The following is a 25,115-nucleotide window of genomic DNA, read 5'->3' on the forward strand; positions in this document are numbered from 1 at the left end:
TCTTGCATATTAATCCTCCAAATGCCATATTTTACCCAAATTGCCCAAATAAGTAAAAATGGGTATATTTTGAGTGCAAACACAAAGCAAGAAGCATAAGTATTCCCAAAAAAAACAAGAAAAAAGCATAAGTTTCCATATTTACAACTGCACCACCAAATTCACCCTTGTCGCGCCAATTAACGACTTTCCTCACACTAGCATCATCCCACCTCACGATCATAATTGCCAAAATTTCATATACACAGGAACAATTGCAATTACTGAAGAACCAGATTACAATCAACATCTTCCGCACAGTTTCCTCAGCACAAGAACACATTATATAAATTGTTGCATGCTAAAGATCAAACCAACTTCCTAAAAAATATTACACATGGACCAGTAAAATCGTATTACAAAGGATGATATGGCATGTGATGTGGCGAGTGCTTAATAGCATCCTAACATTACCCCTCCCATGAAAATAACCTTGTCCTCAAGGTTGGAAGTTCACTCTAGCAACAATCCATGTTACTCCCTTAATGCTCAAACAACCAAAACGTGAGCAGCAGCTTTCAACTATGCTTTCCATATTCCTCTGCTCCCAATATTCACCGCTGATATAATATGCATGGAACTTGACAATTGGCTCCAATTCTATATCCTTCATTTCTATCAGTATAAACAAAATAGCAATTGATTAAGATCCCTTTTACTTAAATGACAAGGGCAATACTGATCAGCTCTCTCTGCAAACTAGCAACTAATATACCATCTCATTTTGATTTTCCTTCTCTGTCATAGAATCAGAGACCACCATTGCAGACTCCACTCCACCTATTATACATGTTATGTTTTGTAATCATACTTTGCAAAGTATTCCCGAGACAGCAGAACGAGGGAAGGATCAAGGTTCCTGCCAATATTCTGATTTTTAAAATGCTATGGAAATCGTTAGAGGAGTTAAGAGAGACCCGCTTCCTGAAATTGTCACCTTCGCCTGAATTTGCAACTTCTGGTCTATATTATTTAGAGTGCCAATAATATCTACGGTGTTTTATTATTCTAGTTTCTGTTTTTATCTTTTTTGTATCTGAATTTACAAGGCATTATTTGTCCTCTTATGAACTAGAGGCACGCGGCTTGAATAAAAAAAACACGTTGAACGGGGGAAATAGACCTACCTCTAGGCTCTTACTCTAATCCCACATCGAACAATACTATTACTGACACAGCTGCTTATAAGTTGTTACAACACACAGTTACATTGCAGAGTCTAGTAGCGTGGACTTGCAACTAAGCAGGGCATTAAGGTGATTGATGGAAGTGGAGCCCGACCCAGGTGGGTAAAAGTGTTTGAAATCTGTTCACAAACCATCATATGGGTGTGAGGTCGCCTTAAGCACGCCCTATGCTACTCGGGTTAGTAGGGCACCCCACTCTCTAAAGGTGGGTAGCAAACCAACAATGAGCTTTAGGCCAGGGCGTGATGGGGTACAACAGCTGTCCGGCTGCCCAGATCCCGCAGATGAGGATGCCCTTACCTAGCGTGCTGCCCGGCTCGACTCCACATCCTACAACCACTTTTTGCCAATCGTTCTAACTTTTTATTTTTGCCATATTGCCTTGTTCATCTTCCTTCCCTTGCTTCTGGGTTACCTCAGTTCATTGAGTCATCTCAGCCTGAGGTTGCCAACTTAAGTATCTAGCAAATAACTCAAACAAAGATGCACACAATGTTGAGAAAAATTTAGAATAAACAACTCTAAATTTTATATGTCAAAGAAGAAATTCACTCGAAAATTTGAGACACAACAAAAGACTTTATTAAACTGAAAATATTACATAGAAAGCTCTCAACTCTCACAAACACTCAACACACTATAAGACTTGTAGTCTTATTTTCTTCTTCACTTCTCGATGATTTACAAGGCTAGAGTACTTGGGTATTTATAGCAAGCTATATGAGATACACACAACACATTTATTTAAACTAATTAATTCCCTACCACACAAAGTGCTTTGCAGCAAACTTGCCACAAAATATCATCTATTCCACACATGTTGAGAAGTTTCTACAAGCTTCAACAAATTGCTTGAGATAGGACTTGGGCTTTATCATTTGGGCTTTGTATGATAACTTGCGTTGGACTTTTGGGCTGACATTGATTCTTAACACTCCCCCTCAATGTCAGCTCTCATTCACTGTACTATGTTGAGCTGTCGACGAAACATTTCGAGCTTGCATGTACCTAGACTTTTTGTGAACAAATCCGCAACTTGATCATCCGTCTTGATCTGTCTCATCTCAATTTCTTCTTGCAGAACTTTTTCTTTGATAAAATGATAGTGCACTTCAACATGTTTAGTTCTTGCATGAAAGACCGGATTCTCCGCCAAAAGAATTGCCAACTGATTGTCACAATACAACGGAACTACATAATCCACTGGTTGATGTAAATTATTCATTAGCTGTATCAACCATGTACTCTCTTGAGCTGCCATTGTCGCTGCTCGATACTCAGCTTCAGTGGTTGGTAATGAAATCGTCGACTGTCTCTTGCTACACCAAGAAATTGTTCCAGAACCAAGCTTAAACACATACATATTTGTTGATCTCCTGGTGTTATGATCTCCTGCATAGTCAGCATCATAGTAACCAACTAACTTGCAGTCTTCACCTTTCTTGTACAAAAGACCATAGTCAATTGTACTCTTCACATATCTCAGTATTCGTCGAACTGCTTCCAAGTGAGGCTTCTTTGGATTTTTCATGTACCAACTCATCACACCAACTACATAAGAAATGTCAGGTCGAGTCAAGGTTAAGTAGATCAGACTACCTACCAATTGTCGATACATCATCGCATCTTCCAAATCTTTTCCTTCATGTGCACACATTTTGGCATTTGGCTCCATCAGCGTTGAAATCAACTTGCATTCGAGCATTCCGAACCTCTTCAACAAATCTTTGGCATACTTCTGTTGATGGAGAAATATTCCTTCTTGTGTGCGATCAACCTCTAGAAAAAGGAAATGCTTGAGTTAACCAAGTTCCTTCATCTGGAAACGGACTGATAAATTCTCCTTCGTCCAAAGAATTTTTGCCTCATCATCACCGATTATGTTTAAGTCATCCACATACACTAGCACGATAGCTAGCTTTCCTTCATTGGCTTTGACAAACAAGCTGGAATCTGCAGGTGTTACTGAATAACCACTTTGTGTTAGAAATTCAGAAATCTTACCATACCACACCATGGGTGCTTGTTTCAATCCGTAGAGTGCTTTTCGCAGCTTACACACATATTCAGGATGATCTTGGCTATGAAATCTCATTGGTTAGATCATGTAGATCTCCCGATCCAGCTCTCCATGAAGAAAAGTATTTTTCACATCCATCTGCCATAGATTCCAGTCTTTGTTGGCTGCAACTGCAAGTAGGACTCCTACTGTTGTAAGTTTTTTCACTAGACTAAACGTTTCATCATAGTCTAGTCCGTATTGTTGAGAGAAACCACGAGCTACCAATCGTACCTTGTACCTCTCGATTGACCCATCTGGACGGCGCTTTATCTTGTAAACCCACTTGCAGAATATGTATTTCACATCTCTTGGCTTTGGCACGATATCCCAAGTCTGATTTTGCTGAAGTGCATTGATCTCTTCTTTCATAGCTGTCATCCACTCAGAACTCTGCGATGCTTCTTCGAACGTCTCAGGCTCTGTTGCTTCTTCAATTATGGCTGCATTGGCATATTTAGGATTTGACCTTCGTGTTCTTGTTGACCTTCGGAGTTGAGATTGTGGAGTTGATTCTTCTGTTTCACTAGGCCCACCATTTTCATTTGGTTGTTGATACACGTCAGTTGGAGTTGGATAGTATGCTCCCTCATCTTCTGTTGCAGCTTTTCTCCAAATTCTCTGGAGTCTAGTAGCACCTCCTTCTCTGAGGACCACCAAGAAGACGCTTCATCAAACACCACATCTCGTGAAGTGTAACATCTTCCACTTGTTGGATCGCAACATTTCCACCCCTTTATTTGGCTGTCGTATCCCACAAAGATACATCTAACAGCTTTCTTGTCAAACTTGCTCCGTAAATGATCAGGAACAAATACATAACATACACAGCCAAATACTCGAAAGTAACTAACTGTAGGTTTCATATCCCACAGTTTTTCAAAGGGTGAGACAAATTCTAACTTTGGTTGAGGAAGCCTGTTGATTACTTGAGCTGCAGTTTTCATATCTTCTGCCCAAAACCTTCCTGGTACATTCTTGTCATGGAGCATACTTCGACATATTTCTACAAGATGCCGGTTCTTTCTTTCCGCTACGCCATTCTGTTGTGGCGTGTTGGCACATGTGAACTGGTGACGCATTCTACAATCTCTTAGATACTAGGAAAATGCATTCGAGGTATATTCTCCTCCATTATCCGTGCGTATGCAACGGATTTTCTTTCCCACTTCTCCTTCAACTGTCTCCTTAAACTCTTTAAATTTTGAATATGTTTCAGATTTTTCTTTCATAAAGAAAACCCACACATAACTGGAGAAGTCATCAATGAACGTCACCATGTATCGATGGTTGCTTGATGGGCCCGAACACATCGGAATGAACCAACTCCAATGGCTCTTTCGCTTTAAACTTTGACTCTTCGTATGGTAATTGATGTGCTTTACCATACTGACATCCTGCACAAACCGTGCCCGTTCTCACGTCAAGTTGAGGTAGCCCCTTAAACATTGACTTCTTCATCATCACATTTAGCTTGTGATAGCTAACGTGACCTAACTGCATGTGCCATAAATCTGATGTTTCATTTTTCCTTGTCCTATCTACATATGCAGATTCTGCTGACATTACGTAGACTGACTCCAATCGTCGCCCCTCCATTGTTGGTATTTCTGAGATTTTGAGGTCACGATACACCTTCACATCTCGTGGACCGAACAAGACATAGTGGCTTGACGATGTCAATTGGACCATAGACTCACAATATATAGCTTAGAAATATTATTTGAGAAATTTCTTGAAACATGTATTAGATTTTCAATTTTCATGTTAGTAACTGTATTAGTGCCACAAAACCATTTGGATTGGTGTTTGACTCATATTGAATCTATCAAATGAGTGATTTTTCGGTGTGACTGGAACACATGGTGATAACAGTAAGATATGTGTGTAAAAAAGTTAATAACTTCAAAAATTACGGAATTCCATTTTTATTTCCTCTTTTTCTTTATTTATAAACATATAAGAACACTATTCTTCTTCTCTCTCTTTTTATATTCTTCTCTTTTTCTTGTTTTCAATGTATTTCCAAAATTAAAATGTCCACAAGCACATGACGGAACCCGCTGTCCCTAGCCATAGAGAGATCGTAAAAAGGCCCCAAGCAACTCAACTGCTATCAGCGCACAACAGATATGCAAAATATTAATTAGAGAAAAAGGAGAGTGAGAATAGTGAATAATTCAAGATCAAACAATCTATCAAGAGATTGAAAATTATATTTTTTTACTTAGATAATCTATGTTTAAACTTTACACAAATTCAAGACAAACGACCAGCAGTTGAATTTAGAATGGATATCAACATTCGCTTGATCGAAAGGTTGCTCATTTGTGGCCGAAAGGCAAGAGTTCGAGTCGTGGAAACAATATTTTTGTAAAGCAAAGATAAGTTTGCACACAATAGACGTCTCCCCACGCGCCCCGACCCTCGCAAAGCAAGGAGTTTTGTTGGCTTGAAGTTGCCCCTTATCAATATTCGCTTGATCCTACAGTGATTTTTGCGCACTATGAGGTCATAAAATACAAATTACAGGGCAATAATTCCTACACCGGAACACCAACGAGGAAGACTTATAATGTCATGCTTTGGAAACACGTATGCAAACTAACAAAGTAAGTACTGTTACCAAAAAATGAAAAAGATTCATGCAGAGAGATGAATAAGATCAGTCCAAAGCAAGAAGCGTAAGTGTTCACCAAAAAAAAGGAAAAAGCATAAGTTTCCATACTTACAACTGCACCACCAAATTCACCCTTGTCGCGCCAACGACTTTCCTCACACTAGCATCATCCCTCCTCACGATCATAATTGCCAAAATTTCATAATTTAGACCCTGTTCGAACCTTGATTCATATACACAAGAACAATTGCAATTACTGAAGAACCAGATTACAATCAACTTCTTCAGCACAGTTTTCTCTGCACAAGAACACATTATATAAATTGTTGCAGGCTAAAGATCAAACCAACTTCCTAACAAATATTACACATGGACTAGTAAAATCGTATTACAAAGGACGATATGGCATGTGACGTGGCGAGTGCTTAATAGCATCCTAACATTACCCCTCCCATGAAAACAACCTTGTCCTCAAGGTTGGAATTTCACTCTAGCAACAATCCATTGTACTCCCTTAATGCTCAAACAACCAAAACGTTAGCAGCAGCTTTCAACTATGCTTTACATATTCCTCTGCTCCCAATTTTCACCGCCGATAAGAGATGCATGGAACTTGACAATTGGCTCCAATTCTTTATCCTTCATTTCTACCAGCATAAACAAAATAGCAATTGGTTAAGATCCCTTTTACTTGAATGACAAGGGCATTACTGATCAGCTCTCTCTGCAAACTAGCAACTAATATACCATCTCATTTTGATTTTCCTTCTCCTTCGTAGAATCAGAGACCACCATTGCAGAGTCCACTCCACCATATTATACATGTTATATTTTGTAATCATACTTTGCAAAGTATTCCCGAGACAGCAGAACGAGGGAAGGATCGAGGTTCCCACCAATTTTCTGATTTTTAAAATGCTATGGAAATCGTTAGAGGAGTTAAGAGAGACCCGCTTCCTGAAATTGTCACCTTCGCCTTAATTTGCAACTTCTGGTCTATATTATTTAGAGTGCCAATAATATACCTTCGCCTGAATTTGCAACTTCTGGTCTATATTATTTAGAGTGCCAATAATATCTACGGTGTTTTATTATTCTAGTTTCTGTTTTTATCTTTTTTGTTTCTGAATGTCCAAGGCATTGTTTGTCCTCTTATTCACTAGAGGCATGCGGCTTGAATAAAAGAAACACGTTGAACGGGGAATATAGATCTACCTCTAGGCTCTTACTCTAATCCCACATCGAACAATACTATTACTGACGCAGCTGCTTATAAGTTGTTACAACACACAGTTATATTGCCGAGCCTAGTAGCGTGTGCTTGTAACTAGGCAGGGCATTAAGGTGATTGATGGAAGTGGAGCCCGACCCAGGTGGGTAAAAGTGTTTGAAATCTGTTCACAAACCCCCGTATGGGGTGTGAGGTCGCACTAAGCACGCCCTATGCTACTCGGGTTAGTAGGGCACCCCACTCTCTAAGGGTGGGTAGCAAACCAACAACGAGCTTTAGGCCGGGGCATGATGGGGTCTCCAAACCAGATATCAAATTTAATGCCTAAAATAAGCGAAAAACTACATGACAACATCTCTCGGCTTAGAAATTCGTATCAAATCGTTATCTCTAAGAACAAGGAGGAGTCTCAGAAACAGTAATTCATTTATCCAGAGACAGACCCAATCTCTGTGTAATAGAGTCTTGCAAGGCAAATATAAAGCTTCCATTGGGGTGCAACAGCAATTCTCTACAAGAACAAGCTGAACAACAGCAAAATCACGTCCACAAGAACATGACGGAACCCTTTACCCCAAGGTATAGAGAGACCGTACATAAAAAGGCCCCAAGCAACTCGACTGCCATCAGCGCAAAACAGATATGCAAAACATTAAAAGGAGAGAAAAGGGAGCGAAAAGTTGTGAATAATTCAAGATCAAACAATCCATCATGAGTCTGAAAATTCCACGTTTTTTAACTGTGATGATGATCTTTGTTTAAACTTTACACAAATTCAAGACAATCGATCAATCGATATAAAATACAATTTACAGGGCTATAATTCCTACACCAGAACACCAACGAGTAAGAGTTGTAATGTTATGCTTTGAAAACACGTACGCAAACTAACAAACCAAGTACTGTTACCACCAAATTCACCCTTGTCGCACCAATTAACGACTTTCCTCCATAGTTCTGATCATCTTATGTTTCTTCAACAGCCAGAACCAGGAACCTTTCACCTGCAGCTCCATCCCAACAATTACAGGATCTCCATGAACAAGACATAGGCTCCCACCCCCCCCCCCCCCCCCCCACCCCCCCACCCCAAACAAAAACAAATAGTCGTATCAAAACAACGGGGCAGACCACAAATTTCATGAACTCGTTTTAAGTCTTTCTCTCTAAATCATACCAGAAAAACCTACGACAGTCCTCCCTCAAAAAGAGACAAACAAAAAAACGTCATACATTCATGTTTCGCTGCATGTTCAAGGCCTTAAGGTTGCACGAAAAATGCGTGCTCCCCTTCAAAAGGGAATCTGAAGCATGTCATTAATTTTAGGGACACTTTGGATGCGGTCCTTAGCTATCAATATTCTTTGATTGAAACCTTGTTAGTTTTTAGTTTTTGATTGAGGTCCCTGACATTAATGTAATAATGTAAGTTACTATATTTTTAAAATTAAAAATTAAAAATTGAAATTTGTAATTGTTTATATTAATGAGATTTTAAATAAAAACCATAATTTATAGGATTAAAAATAATAAAATATAAATGATACTCTCTATTATATTGTGTGTGTGTGTACATATATGTATGGGTACATTAACCAAAATTAACAAAAAAAGTTATTGTACCAAAACATGGATACATTCTCAAATCAACGAAAAAGAATGTACCCATATAAGTTTAAACATGGATTAAAAAATTTGAAAGGGTTTTATATTAAAAAAAGGGTACATTTTACATATAACAAATTTTTGATATATTTGAGAATGGGTACATTTAAGATTAAAAAAATTTAAAAATTATATGAATGGGTACATTTAAGATTAAAAATTTGAGAATCTTTTTATATATAAAAAAAAAACTAATAGGTACAAACTTAATTTAATTTAATTTTTTTTATTATTTTGGAAATGTTTGAATTGAAAATTAATTAGAAGTTTAATAGAGGTGTGAGTATTAAACCCTAAATTAATTACTAATTTTTATATTAAAAAATTATATAATAAACATGTAAATTCATTATCACATTAATGCTAGGGACTTGAATCAAAATTTGAGAACTAATAAGGTCTTAGTCAATGAACAGTAAGAACTAGGGACCGGATACTAATTTTTCCTTAATTTTATCTATAATTGGTTGTCCTCCGACTAGGCTTATGAGTTCTGAGTTAAACAAAGTGTGATGGTTCGATTATTTTTTCTATCTCGTCTTTCTATTTTAACTAGGCAAGCCTTTTTTAATTCTAAGTTAAATTAGGCGTAACGGTTGCCTTATTTCGTCTGTTTCATCTTTCAATATTAACCGAGCGAATTTTCTGAGTTTTGAGTTAGATTAGACGCGACGGTTGAATTATTTTATCTATTTCATCTTTCTATATTATGTGATTGATTTCTATTCTAAATCTTGTGAGTTATTCAATTCAATCTAAGTACATATGAGAACTTTATACCCTTGACTCACTTTCTTTGAATAGGGTAAATACTGAAATTACGACTCATCAACTCCAATTGCAATAAGTGCACTTGCCGAATAGTCAATAAATCCCAGCATTGATAAAGATATACTTGTAGAACAAAAGGGAATGAGGACGTTTTGTGAGGATCCTCTTCGAATTCTTATTGTGAGGATCGTGGGGATCCTCAAATCGTGTATGTTCATCGTATATCGTACTGTTAGAAATCATTTTAAATATTTTTCTTTAAAAATTAAACATGAATAGTACCTGACGAAAATTGACCGCACGATGTACAATAAACGAGTACGATTTAATAATCCGAAGAGGATCTTCATACAATAAAAGGGACAAACATGGCTTGAAAACTGATCCAACAGAGATAGATATGAATTAATGTCTCAACTGTTGTACGGATAAGCTCAAATGTTAAAATTCCCCAAGAGGCAGGAAGAGGAATTCTCCAAATCAGACTATAAAACTTCCCATCAAAAGTTGGAATCAAACCAGGAAAGGAGATAAATGGAATTAAATCCCATAATAAGACGAAATAGGCAAAGTAATCCATCATGCCATAACTAATTCAGATGACTCATATGGTATCACACATTGAATTGAAGAATAACCCACAAACGAAATAATCCAACCGTTGCACATGGTCTAACTAAGAACTTAGAACACTCGTCTGGTTGATAAGAAGGACAAAATAATTCAGAACTCAGAACTCATAAAGCTCATTTGGTGCCTCAGATTAGACTGAATTCGATAGTTGTATTTCTTTCACATCACACATGCATGTAATATAGTTAATAGCGGAAATAAGCAAATCACAAATACAATTAACCACTAACCTTGTGAAGCCATTGTAGCAGAAAAAACTAGAGCTCTTCTACACTCAACACTACTGTATGCAATTAACAAACAATAGGGCTTGTTCTCTCTGTTTTGCGTAATCAGAGTGAATGCAGGGACCTCTATTATATATCCTTAGTGGTGGTATTTGATTAGGTTACTTCCCATCATGTAATCCTAATCAAATTGTATAAACAAATAACCTTATCACCAGGGCCAGCTCTGAGGGTAGCCCAAGTAGGCCCCAGCCTAGGGCCCCCTCTTCGGAAGGGCCCCAAAAAAATTTTATATCTTGTAATTAACATATAAATACAAAAAAAAATTAAGAAATATCATAATTCATTTGTTAGTGCAGTGTAAATGTTGGCTTCATTTTTCTTTGGGGTGTTGAGTTCGAAACACGAAGCTGTCTTTTAATCACTAGATTTGTCTTGTTTTTCAAATTTACTATCAATCCATCTGTCCAAATGCATATAAAGTTATAAAACTCAAGTTTCTTTGCAATATTTTTTCTTTTAACTTCTCATTCTCTCCATTTCTATCGAATGTTTAAACCAGCTTCTCATTCTCTTTATTTCTATTGAATGTTTAAACCAACTATCATATGGTCTTAAAGATTGTACTTTAAGGTAATCAAAACTTTGAATTATATATTTTTCTTTTCAATAACTTTTTATTCAATGGATTATTTTAATATTCAATTCGTTAGTGTGATGTTGATTTTAGAAGAAAAAAAATACACAAGAGAAACAATTGGCGTTGAATTTATTATACTCATCAATCAAGTTTTATTGTTATTTACTCTCTTGATCATCAAGTTTTGGTGTTCTTCACTCTCAATCTTAAACTCTCGACTGCAAACATTTAGTACATTTATGTTTAAAAACGTGAATTGTGTAATGTTTAAATAATGTTTGTATATTTATCTTCTTTTGATATTAATTTTTAGGGAAAAAAACTGTTTACTACTCTCATATTTTATGGTTTTCAACATTTAATACATCAAGTTTTTTTCGTCCCAGAGTCATACCTAAAGTGTAAATTTTGGGACAATCTCATACATCCATTAGTCAAACTGTTAAATCTGCCGTTAATTGTGACGTGGAGCCCATGTGGACAATGACTAGGCGTCACGTGTCATCCACGTTTTGTTTGTTCTTCTTCTTCTTCTTCTTCTTCCATGACTAGGCATCACGTGTCATCCACGTTTTGTTTCTTCTTCTTCTTCTTCTTCTTCTTCCTCCTCCGAATCTGGGTTGCGGTTTTTTTTTTCTTTCTTCTTCCTGCTTCTTCTTCTTTCTTCTTCCTGCTTCTTCTTCTTCCTTCTTCCTTCCCCTTCTTCTCCTTCTTCTTCTTCTTCTTCCTCCGAATCTGGGTTGCAGATTCCGTTTTTTTTTTCTTTCTTCTTCCTCCTTCTTCCTTCTTCTTCTTCTTCTTCCTCCGAATCTGCAGTTTTTTTTTTCTTCTTCTTCTTCCTCCTCCTTCTTCCTTCTTCCTTCTCCTTCTCCTTCTTCTTCTTCTTCCTCCAAATCTGCAGTTTTTTTTTCTTCTTCCTCTTCCTCCTTCTTCCTTCTCCTTCTTCTTCTTCTTCTTCTTCCTCCGAATCCGCAATTTTTTTTTTCTTCTTCTTCCTCCTTCTTTCTCCTTCCTTCTCTTTCTTCTCCCTCTTCTTCTTATTCTTCCTCTGAATCTGCAGTTTTTTTTTTCTTCTTCCTCCTTCTTCCTTCTTCTTCCTTATCCTTCTTCTTCTTCTTCTTCCTCAGAATCTAGGGAAGATGAAGGATTTTTTTTTATTTTTAATATATATATATAATTATTTATTTATTTTATAAATAATTTATTTTTAATTTCCACGTGGGTGACACGTGACGCTCAGTCATTGTCCACATGGGTGACACGTCACAGTTAACGGGAGACTTAACAATTTGACTAACGGACTTATGAGATTGTCCCAAAATTTACACTTTAGGTATGACTCTAGGACGAAAAAAACTTGATGTACTAAATGTTGAAAACCACGAAACATTAGAGTAGTAAACAGTCTTTTGCCCTAATTTTTAATGATATTTGATGTGAAAATAGAACTTTTTATGTATTTAGCGAATTTTTTTTATACAAATCAATATACAAAGAACCGGAGATTAGAGAATTTTAGGGCCTCGCTTCGAAGGCTCGCTTAGGGCCCCCAAATTCTCAAGGCCGGCCTTTCTTATCACCACAAACCAAAGTTATCATATCATAATAGTTAAAACCTATTCATACCGGGATTACTTCCAGCTTTATATCCGATCAAATAGATTCCTTGATAGCTTTACAAGTCTAGTCTATCCCAATCTCTTATGACTTCAATCCCTTAAGCACGTTGTTACAACCACCCCCAAAATAATTGAAAATTTTATTATTTTCACCCCAAGCCGCCACGTGTCAATCATCCAACTCCATTTCTTTTCCTTTTCTCTGTCCCCCACCCCTGTGACTCTCTTCTTCTCTGTCTCTCTTTCCCGTAACTCTCTCCTTCTCAACTCTCCCGAAGCTCTCTCACTCTCCCGTGTATCTCTCTCTCTCAAACTCTCGTATCTTTCTCTCCCCCTGGACTCGCGAAGACCCTAGCATTTCCAGGAGAGACTTGTAGCGAACCAGGGATCCCTGCCCAGCGAGATAGACGGCTCGGAGCAAAGCTCCGACGAGTTTTCTTCCTGTTTCAGTACGGGTAAGTCTCGATCCCTCATTCTCTTACCCAGGTTGAACTTTGGTTGTGATTTGGAAGTTTAAACCTTCCATTTTTGCGTAGGTTTTACCTTGGAAACGGTTTGGGTGAGCACACCCATTTTTCCGGCGAACCCGTGCATTCTGAGGGCTTTCCCGGTCACCTCCGACCGAGTTACGATATTTGGAAGGTATAAATCTCTTCCTCTCTCTTTGTTCTTCATGATCCTACCTAGATCGGAGCTTGAAGCTCCAGTTTTCAGGTGACCGAAGCTGTAGCAGCTCCGGCCTTTTCTCTCGGCAAGCCAAGGCCAACCGGCCTTTCCCATTTCCTTTCCTGCGGGCCTCCAGCCCGTTTTGCCTTAGCCCAGTACCCTAACCCATTCAGTTTTTATTTTTAGTTGTTTAGTTTTAAAACCCAAAGGGCTCGGGCCCTAATTTGAGTGGCCCTGGGCCGGATTTAAATCAAGGGCTTAAAGCCCTGTTTTCTGTCAGTGAGGCCTTAAGGCCTTGTGCCTGTGGGTGTGTGTTAGGCATGCACATGCATGTCGTGCATGTGTGTGTGTGTGTTATTAAATATATGTTTGGGCTTAAGCCCAAACCCCTTTTCCAAACCCTAAACCCATCCAAACCCAATTCCCTTATTTTATTAGTTTAAACCAATCTTTTAGAAAATCCTTTTATTTAATTATTACATTCTTGTTCTTAGGTAAAATTGCTAGTGGAGAAATTATGTATCCTTATTCGCACGACTCTTCTGCTAAGGAATATTTGTGAGTGGACCCCTTCTAAAATTACATGATTTAATAGTAATTGCATAAATGATTAGCATGCCTACGAATTTTGTGAATTGATTTATATCAATCATGTTTACTGAATTTATTGATTTCGTCTCGTGTTTTGGTGAGGAAATAATTGTTAGCTTATATTGAGCTATATTTTAATATATATCATATTTTCTATAAAAACCATGAACTGGTAGACTATCTGATAGATGACGATAGGATGCTAGAACATGTTTTTGAACCCCTCTTTATAGTATAGACGATTATCGGTAACCTATACGATAAAGTGGTTATTTAAGAAAGGCGTAACTATTTTGTGCGTACCTAGTAGACACTATGCCGCCTGGGGCGAGAAACTGGTGTTGGCATTTAGGCCGGGAGAAATAATCCCTAGCTACAGGCTGAGGGACATGGAGCAGGTATTGGGCCGGGAGTTGGTAATCTCTGGCTACGGGCGCAGAGACCACGGATCAGGCATTGGGCCGGGAGATATATATATATTCAGTGATCTTTCTAGCAGCACACCGCGTTTACGAGATGATTTATGATACGTTTATTGTTTTAATTTCTGCGATGATATTCCGCTATACATATGAGTTTTGAGACATTTGGCATGCTAGGATTTTTATTAAATCCATCACTTATTATGCTAGTAGTTTTCATTTATATAAACTTTGGGGGTTAGTATCTTGATAACTGTTTCATTATTATCGTACATATGAACTTGGTCCACTCACCTTTGTTTTGCACCCCCATTCAGGTCATAGAAACGAGGACTACGACTGGACGTACGAGGCATTCCCCTACCAGTAGCACTCCATCACCCACTTGTGTGATATCTTGTAATGTTCTTTCTTTTTGTAAATCTGGTTTAAACTGTGTCTGGTTCATTCTAGACGTTTCCGTGAATGTTGTTAACTACTCTTAAATTCTGACGTTATTCATGAATGTTTTCTTCTAATCATTACTCTTATAATCAATTAATGGCTTTCGTCACCTTGAGTGTCGGCCAGCACGTGTCTATCCTGATATTCGAAGAATATCAGGGTCGGGGCATGTCACACGTGATAAACTTAGTGTGCAGCTCTAATTAGATTACAATGCATACACAAGGACAATAGCACTTGCAACAAACCCCTTGCAAGCTTCGACTCATTTACAATACCCTGCACATATTCATACACACCGCAGAAAACCCCACGCAGCTCCGCAGCCCTATACATATTCATACACACCTTTCTCCAAACCCCATCCAGCGCCGTAGCCCTATACATATTCATACACACCTCTCTCCACACACATATATATATTTTTATATTTTGTACTATAAAACCCCCCCTACATTTCCGTACGTATATAATATATAGTATGCTCGTATGAAGCAATGAAGAGTTCAACTTTACTTTACACCTTCAGTTTTGATTTACGTGCACCATTGAGACGAATGCAATGTTACTAGCAATTTCCATCCACGAACCGGCTGGCGCCGAAAATGCCACGGTCTTCCACCACCGGAAGATCAAGCAACATCATTCAAGAACAGAAATTGAAACAGTTTGGAAGAGTCACCATCGTTAGCTTTCCATCGTTAGCTGCACTTTGACAAGTTTTGACTGCCCTCAAACCATGTAGAGTTGCTGCACAAGTTTTCACTCACCTGACATACCTAGTGTTTGCATAAGTTGTTTTATATCTAAATTCAAATGTAAAAGAGATTTTGGGAGGGTGATTACATAGCCTCGCCTCCTTGGCATGTCTACCAACAAATGGTGTTGCAATGCAAGGAATGATGCGGCAAGACAAGGCGAGGGCGGTTTCTCCAATGATCACAAGAAACCAATTGCTTGTGAATAGTTGGGTTACTTTCTTTTCTGCCTTTTTTGAAGAGGAGTTCATTATAAATGAAGTACATAAGTGAATTCAACACACCATTTTTCTGCTGCTTCACACCCTTGTTTATTTATAGCCTATAGATTAAACGAATTAAAAAAAAAAATAAGGGATAAAAACAAAATAAGAGTGCAAAAAGAGAAAAATGTGTGTCTGGCATACATACAAAACGAATTAAAAGAAAAATAAGGGATAAAAAAAGCATGACTGTACAAATGGAGAAAAAAAAGTGTCTCATTTATTATGAAGTAAATAACTAGTACATGCTTAAGACAAAAAAAGAAACAAAGTTCTGTAGCATAAGAAACCACGCATCAAGGCTTAGTCTGGCATAAGGAATGAAAGATGGATGAACAAAACTATATATCAGAACTCAATCGTCGAACTACTATACCTTTTGACACACTTCAAATATGATAAAGAATAATATTATGACTCGTCAACTCCAGTTGCAATAATTAAATAATTTTTTTTTGTTAAATCAATAATTAAATAATTAAGTGCACTTGCAGAATTGGCAATAAATACCAACATTGACAAAAATACATGATGCTTGGTGAATGAGAGGACAAATTAACATATTGAAAACAGAGAGAGATGAAATAATGTCTCAAATGTTGTACGGATAATTAAGCTCAAACCTTAAACTTCCCAAGAGGTATAGGAAGAGAAATCCTCCACATCCTGATGATGATACTAGAAAACATCCATCAAAATTTGGAATCAAACCAGGAAAAGAAACGAATTAAATCCCATAATAAGACGAAATAGGCGAAGTAGTCCAACTGTTGTGCAACAGCTAATTCAGATGACTCATATGGTCCCTTGGATTAGATTGAATTAGATAACTCACAAACATTAGAACAAAAATCATTCACATAATTAACCATTGTGCTTATGCTAACTCAAACTCAAAAAGCTCTTCTGGTTAACTTAGAATTCAAAAGGCTCGCTTGATTAATATAGACAAACGAAAAAGATCGATGCCTCAAATTAGATTAAATTAGTTAACACATCACATAACATTGTTATGTATACAAGAAACCTTGCAAGCTCCGACTCTTTTACAATATCCTGCACATTACGTTTTCTTAGTACACTCCTGAAATTAAAACTAAAAATAAAAAAGATTAAGGCAGCAAACCTTCAGCCCTTTAGATATTTATACACACTTCCATTTATTTGTACTGTATACATATATACACACCCTACTATATATATATATGCTATGACATATGAAGCACTGTACCTTGTGCAACTTTATTTACCAAGTCACCACTTTTGATCTCTATACCTTCCCTTCAAGTTTGATTTACATCATGCACCACTGAGACGAAGGCAATGTTTCCCAGCAATTTCCATCCGTGAAACCGCCGCCGAAAATCCCTTGATCTGCCACCACCGGAAGATCAAGCGACATGGCTGCCTACGTCCATATCGAGTCATCAAACACCGGAAAGCTCTCGCTCATTTTCCCCCAGAATATCCCATCCATGCCTTCATTGTTCACACCACTACTCATATTCTCCTCCACTTTCATGCCCCCCTGCTCCGGCTGATCCACCTTCACATTCGCATAATTATTGCAAATAACAGGTACTGCAATATATTTCACAGGAGCAGCATAACATGCAGGATTAGTCCAAGTACCTGACAGATTGTTCTGCACAAGGGTTTGGTTCGAATTTTTTTCCTGTTTTTTTTTTTTTTTTTTTAATTCGACGGTGGTGGTACTTTTATGACGGAGGAAGGTAGACATGACTGAAACGTGGCTTGTGGAGGATTAGGACTTGAATACTTGGCATGGTGAACGGGAGATATAGTGTACATGGATGGCTAGCCTCACTGTTTAAATCTCTAATACACACTTGGCTTGCAACTTTGTTTGCTTTCTTGCTCAGGTTGCAATCGAAGAGGAGCAAAATTCCAGTTCTGCTTCCTCATTTTTCATTTTTTTTTATTAAATCCGAAATACAATGACATAGTAGATTCACGTCGGATATTTAACTCAGGGATGAATCGTAATGGACGAATAACACCAAGAAAGTAAAGTTTTAAACTGTACAGAAAACTGACTAAGTATGTCTTTTTGAAGTTGACTAGAAGTTGAGATAAAGAGAGAATGGATGAATAATAGTAGGAGAAAAAAAATTCTTAAACGGTACATAAAACCTTTTTGAAGTTCACTAAAAGTTGAGATAAGTGATAAATGGATGAATAGTAGTAGGAGAGAAAATCCTTAAACTGTAGAAAATTGAGCATGTCTATCTGAAAATTGGAAGTTGAGAGAAAACTTAAACGGTACAGAAAACTGCCTGAGCATATGTATGAATAACAGTAGGAGGAAGATTCTTAAATTGTACAAAAAAACATATTGTCTTTATGAGTTATAAATGAGAAATGGATGAATAACAGTATGAGAGAAAATTCTTAAACTGTACATAAAATTCACTGAGAATTAAGATAAGTGAGAAACTTGTTGACAGTTAAAACAGGTTTTTGTTTATAATTATTTTTTCACCTTTTATTTGAATAACAAGATAAACATGATCATTTTATTTTTATTTTTTCAAAATATTCGGAAAAGAAAGTGTTTGGGATTTATGAAGGTATTTTTTTTCTTTCTCTATGGAGGTATTTGGGTGATGGTATCCGTTTTTAAGGGTTCAATTTATTATTAACATTATAATGAAATCAACGTCGGATATTAAGTTATAAAATTATTTCGAATATTAATTAAAGTTATAAAACTTTAACCTAAGATTAATAGAAAGGAACAAATGGTGTAGACACAAGAAGATAGATTAATAAGTCTTAGTACTTCAAAACCATTTGTTGTGATAGTAGGGACTCACAATATATATCTTAGAAATATTTGAGAAATTTGCTGAAACATGTATTAGATTTTCAATTTTCATGTTAATAACTATATTAGTGCCGCAAAACCATTTGTATTAGAGATACTTGAAGAAGTATTGACACCCACAAGTACGGACTTTCATTTTTATTTTCTCTTTTTCTTTATTTATAAACAGATAAGAAAGCTATTCTTTCGTATCTCTCTTTTCTCTTCTCTTTTTCTTGTTTTCAATATATCTCCATAGATATTTTGACCAAAAATAGGATCTCTCTCCTATACACACTCATATATATAGTATGGACATATGAAGCACTGAAGAGTTCAATTTTATTTACCAAGCCATTGAGATGAATACAATGTTTCTCAGCAATTTCCATCCAGAAACCCGCCAGCCCCGAAAATCCCATGGTCTACCACTACCTAAAGATCAAGCGAGTCAGCGACATGGTTGAACAGATACTGGAACAGTTTGGAAGAGTCACCATCTTTAGCTGCATTTTAACAAGTTTTGACTGCCCTCAAACCATCTCGAGTTGCTGCACAAGTTTTCACTCACTTTCCATAGATAGTGTTCGAACGTAAAACAGATTTTGGGGAAGGGTGACTACATAGCCTCTCCTCCTTTGCATGTCTACCAATAAATGGTGTTGCAATGCAAGGAATGACGCGGCAAGGCGACGCGAGGTGAGGCGAGGGCGGTTTCGTGTGATCATAGCATTCTATTACGAAGAAATTGAGGTTCCACCATAAAATCAATCGGCAATAGAGGGAATAGCCCAACTACTTATAAGCACATGCAAATCTCTCTTTTTCTTGGTGTGGAATTAATTCTTAACATATTAACCACTATAAAGGCTCTGTTTTTGTATTGTCAATCACCACTTTCTTTTCTTCCTTTTTGAAGAGAATGATTTCATTATAAACTTTATTTTCTTCCTATTTTGAATTTGAAGAGAAGGATTTCATTATAAATGAGTGAATTATGTAACTGAATTCAACACAATGTTTTTCTGTTGCACATGCTTGTTATTTATGGCCTACGGATTAAACGAATTAATAGAAAATTGAGGGACAAAAGAAAATAAGAGTGTGCAAAATGAGTGAAAATGTGTCTACTACCGATTAAGAGCAACTTCATTCCTAAAAAATGAGTTGGCCCAAAGCCTATTTAATCCACCCAAATGAATAGTAATTGACTGCAATGAAAGTGCATCTCCACTCTTAAAAAATGAGCTGGGCAAGAGTCTAGTCAATTCATATTAAATTTTATAAAATAATAAAAAAAAATTTAATTTCGAATAGAAATTTTAACCAATCTTGTCATGCCACGTGTCATTTCTGAAAGTACAATTTTTGTGAAAGATGGTTAAGTGTGTGTGTGTGTGTATAAATCTTTTATTTTAAAATGAAATCCAAAAGGCCAAAAGTGGACACGTGGCCTTTAAGATTCTGACTTTTTTTTTTAACGCTGGAATGCGCACCCTGAATCCCACATGCCAACGGCAAAAAAAAAAAGAAATTCACATGGCTGACGTCAGTCTGGCGTCAAATAGGCCGGTTTCTTGCTAAGTCCATTATGTGCTGGCCTTAAAGCTGGCTTCCACTTTGGACCAACCTATTGGGTGGGGTGGAGTGGGTTGTTAGAGGTGGAAGTGCTGTAAACGAATTAAACGAAAAACCTACGACATTCCTCCCTCAAAAAGAGACAAACAAGAAAACATCATACATTCATGTTCCGTTGCATGTTCAAGCCCTTGCAGCAAGGTTGCACGAAACATGTGTGTTCCTTTTTCAAAAGGGAATCTGAAGAATGTCATTAATTTGATCCGTAAATGGTTAATTGTCCTTCGAATATTAATATGCTTACAAAGCTCCCAACAGAAACTGGACAAACATCAAGAGAAAAGACCATGGAACACGGTCAATCGGATGCCAGGAAAATGGAGCACATCATCAGTTATTCAGACACAAGAAGAAAACCAACCAACCAAACATACGAGAAAGGTGACGATTGATTTGAAAACAATTCTGACAACTAGCAAACTATCTAGCTAATACTGTTACAATAAAGAAAAAACCACTTAGCCAAAAGATGAGAGATCAATAAGCCTAGTACATAGCAAGCCACATAAGTTCACGTACTTGTATTTCAACCTATCAAGCCAATTACCCACCTTCCACCTAAGGTCATCTTTTGTTGCTTTGAGTACATCTACAAACCCTTATGAGAGATTTTTTAATGTAACCGGCACACGAGGTGGTACACCACGTGTCACTATACAAATGATGGGATATGTGCGTTAAAAAGTTAATAATTTAAAAAATAAAATTTCTCACCACTTACATAAAAACACGTCTCGTGTTTCAATCACGATAAAAAATTTCTCCCTTCAATGGTCGAAATTAGAGGTAGAAGAGAACTACTGCCTCCCACCAATCACGGGATCACCATCAATAAGACAAAGGCTGCCCTCGCAAATCTTTGCATCAAAGCGAAGTGGCAGACCGCAAATATTATCTTGGTATCCGATTTTTCCCTTTAAATCAAACCAAACAAATGCTTCCTCGTCCTTCTTCAAAAGAACTATTTCACCGTTCTTTGCGAAGACCAAAGGTGGGCAATAGTTAAGCAACCAAGTCATAGTTTCCTTTTTAATAGAATACAGAAGGGTCCAAGGTCCTCCAAAATCCTTCATAATCCAAACATCATTTCCGGTGTCCCAATCATGAACAGAAACACATAGAGAGCCCCCTAAAACCTCCAACTCCATGACGGTACTGTAATCCTCATCCACCGGGGTGTCAAATTCCTGATACTTTTCAGTAGCAAGATCAAGGGTCAGAATTATGAATCGATACATATCTAATCTGTTAGGCATTAGCCAACACAGCACCATTTGAAAACACCAGCGCCGTGTCATACACATTCAGTGTACTAAAATCATTGCGAGGCAAGTTCTTGATCCTTTTCCATGAGTTCAATTTGAGGCTGTAAATACTAACTTCAGAACTCACAAAGACTCCTTTACTATTAACAAGCTCCGCAATTCGCAAAAGTTTAAAGTCATCACTAACTGAATCATACCCGAACCCTAGGGATATATGTAGAGCTGATGATGGCTGCTGCTGCTCAATGGCTGGGAGGGGAATCGTCTTAAACTTTTGAATTGACGGGTTCCACAAAGCGACATTCGTACGGAGTCTATTGCAAATGCAAACCACTCCATGAATCGAGCACCCCAGTATCTGATACCTCTCAGGGGATTTCAACGGCCGCTCAATTTTAACGGGTGTCCAGAACGTTTCGCTGCCGTCGAAAGCCGATGAAAAAAAATCTGATGAGGGGGAGCCAATTGACCTGACTAAAATGGTGCGAAAGGACTTGGTTTGGATGGAGCGTTGAAGATGAGCCTTGATGAAGTGGTGGTGGTGGATGATGGCATTCCAAGCTTTGGAAACACAGAGGAATCGAATCAAATCCTTGGGCGGAAGCCTTGATAAGATGTCGAACAGTAGCTCCGGTGGGAAGTCTGACATTGACGTGGGTTTCTTCTCGGAGGAGCAACAATAATCTGGAGAAATCAGATCTGGAATTAGGGATTAGGGTTTAGGGTTTAGGGTTTAGGTTTGGTTTCTCTGGTAAAGATTATAGGAGAGTATATGGTATGAGGAAGGTCAAACGTTTCTCGCTCACTTCAATGGGTAGCCCAACTCTTGGAATTGAGTTCTTGATAGGATAAGGGTTCATCCAAAATTAGCGCCAAAAATTGAAAGAAAAGTAAGACACGTAATCTTAAATACCGATGACATGTAAATCAAATATTAATAGAGAAATGATGATCATTAAAAAAAGGATGATGTTAGGTAAATTTGTAGTTAAAATTTTGTAAATTAAATTACATAGAAGTTGATGATTAGATTATCATTTAAGTGTTGATTCACGTGTTTATTTTTTATTAATGACACATCATCTAATTTACAAACTTAATCTCCAAATTTAATTTTTCTAACATTACTCCACAGTAAAAGATAAAAGAAACATAAAGGTTATTACCTTAGTTGTAAGCTTGAAGGGGTTATTACCTTTGATCCAGTCCGGTTTGGAATCAATTGCATATTTGAGGATTTGGTGGATAAACAGTTGCAATGTCAAACCAGACGTTATGAATTAGGTTTATTTTTTATTTTTTATGTTAGAGTACTTTTAGTATTTTACTAAAAATCAAAGCCTGCGCGTTGCTGCGAGATTAGAAATTGTATAAAAGATTATGTTTGGAAGACATAAAATATTGTTAAGTTAATACTATTTACATTTGTAAAGATTTGGAAAATTTGTACACACAAAAAACATTTATCAATACAGACCACATTCTAAAAATCATAGATTTGATTTTATATACATGAAAAAAAGATTAGATCAACGCATACCATTTAGGTAGTTTCTGTAACTTTAAGATGGTATTACCTACTTACAAAAAATTACGAAACACTGGGCTATTTACATGCAAAATATATTACGGTATTGTTTCATTTACATCGATAAAGATGACAAAAGTTGTTCAATATCACTTTATGATTCAAATCAGAACCACCAATCCATGATCTTAACTAAAATCTAGCACCCCACACCCACATTATCAAATTTGATTTATTACATGGTACAAAATGGGAAACATATGAAAATTAAGATAATAGGTATCTAAAAAACTAATCTTTATATTCAATTCCAAGAATCAAACAAAGAAAAGAAAGAAAAACCTTGATCGTGAAGCGGGTTTTTGGTACATCTGTACACTCGGTGGATAACAAAAACACACAAAAGCACTTTCCCCATACCAACAAAAATAGCCCTCAACCAGAATTCAGAGCTGGAACCAAGAGAATAATATTTCAAAATAAAAGAATAAATAAAAACTTGTACCAAGAAAAAAATAAAGAGGAAAGAAGAGAGAAAAATAAAAATATGAGGTTTACGACTTATTCCTTAACCATCCAAAAGCCATAGCTGACCTGAGCAGTGTGTCAAGGTTACTCAGATCATGCAATCAATGGCTTTTTAAATTTATTGATTATTGATGCAAATGCCCATAAAGTCAATGAAATCAAATCCCTAGAAATCTAATCAGTAGATTAAACAACATTTCGGAAACTAGGACATCAAATTTACATTTTTCTACAAGAAAAGATGAAGCAAGGGAAACCAAATTTTGCAGGGTGAGACCAACTTATAATTAAATTCACTATTTCTGTCTTAAAATCCAAAAAAAACCAGAGTCTCCTGAAACCTTGTAACAAATTTGAGTCAATTACAATAACCAATTTAAGTCAACTAAACAACATTTGTAGTGTATGGGCTATACACTCACCCTTGCATAGAGGCTTTGGGAATCAGTGGATGTTCCTTCTAGCTCTTCATTTGCCACTCAAGTTGAGAGGTGCAACCTCTGTTGGACTCAAGCTTGAAGGAGCTCCGTCTGTTGAGCCCGATGGCATTACCGTCTTCTTCATCGTTGGTAATTGTCACCTGCCTGTTCTTCTTTGCCTTTATGTTCCTCTTGTTCATTTGAACCTGCATTGAATTTAGGATCATAAATCCTCACATAAACTAACTCCTGCCCCATTCTAATTTTTTTTGTAAGAAATGGTAACATTCGATAATCAAGTAAATTTTATACAAATGCACAGGAGTGGAGCGTCCATTCCTAAGAATTGTATATTCAGATATGGTGATGAAATTCAGTACGTTATAACAATACTCTTTGAATCCCTCGGTATTAAGTTGATTAAAAAAAAACCTTTTGCTTTTAGTTACCGATTGTTTCCAAATCACAGCCACAATTTTTGAGAATTAATACCACATGTTATAAGTTTGGGGTGTGCTATCTACACACCATTTTTTACTTCTCATACACCCTTATTGATTTTTATTCTTTGATTTTCTTCAATTCATCCGATCCGACGGTCGAAAATTAAAAAAATGTGTAAGAGGTAAAAAAGGGTGCATGGATATCACACCCCATAAGTTTAGTCCCTCCAACCAAAAGATGGATATCTGAGAAGGGATAAAATCATACACACATAAATCAAATTTAAAATTTTCCATCACACGAAAATTATAATTAAATAAAGCAAATATACTGTATCATATCACAATTACAGAAGCAAGGATTTTATAATGCCATAATATTTAACAACTATTATTCACAATTCTTAACAAATGAGTAGAAGACTAACATGTGCAAAGCATCGATGAATCACTTCGAAAATAAGATGCACAAAATCTGAAAACAGCACCTATCCAAAGCAAAAACTGAAAACAGCACCTAGAAACCTTCCGCGGCTTCGTTGTATGACCGACGAATTGGTTTGATGGGAAGAACTGGAGGTTTCTGGACCTCTGGTGAGATTTTTCGTCAGAGAAGAAGAGTGTTGTCGAAG

The 25,115-nt window shown here is 36.9% G+C and overlaps 2 long non-coding RNA genes and 1 pseudogene across 2 annotated transcripts; all 3 read right to left on the reverse strand.

Annotated features, from left to right (window-relative positions):
* Positions 1 to 218: 218 nt before the first annotated feature.
* Positions 219 to 6,793, reverse strand: LOC126628026 (uncharacterized). The gene is made up of 2 exons (XR_007625211.1): positions 6,718 to 6,793; positions 219 to 819 (listed from the first exon to the last, which is right to left on the reverse strand). It is a non-coding gene; the product is annotated as an uncharacterized LOC126628026 (long non-coding RNA).
* A 14,304-nt stretch (positions 6,794 to 21,097) lies between these two features.
* Positions 21,098 to 22,214, reverse strand: LOC126628012 (F-box protein CPR1-like; annotated as a pseudogene).
* A 1,688-nt stretch (positions 22,215 to 23,902) lies between these two features.
* Positions 23,903 to 25,115, reverse strand: LOC126628023 (uncharacterized). Its single transcript, XR_007625208.1, has 2 exons — positions 24,912 to 25,115; positions 23,903 to 24,246 (listed from the first exon to the last, which is right to left on the reverse strand). It is a non-coding gene; the product is annotated as an uncharacterized LOC126628023 (long non-coding RNA).

This window comes from Malus sylvestris, chromosome 7 (assembly GCF_916048215.2).
Source record: "Malus sylvestris chromosome 7, drMalSylv7.2, whole genome shotgun sequence".
Taxonomy (NCBI): domain Eukaryota; kingdom Viridiplantae; phylum Streptophyta; class Magnoliopsida; order Rosales; family Rosaceae; genus Malus; species Malus sylvestris.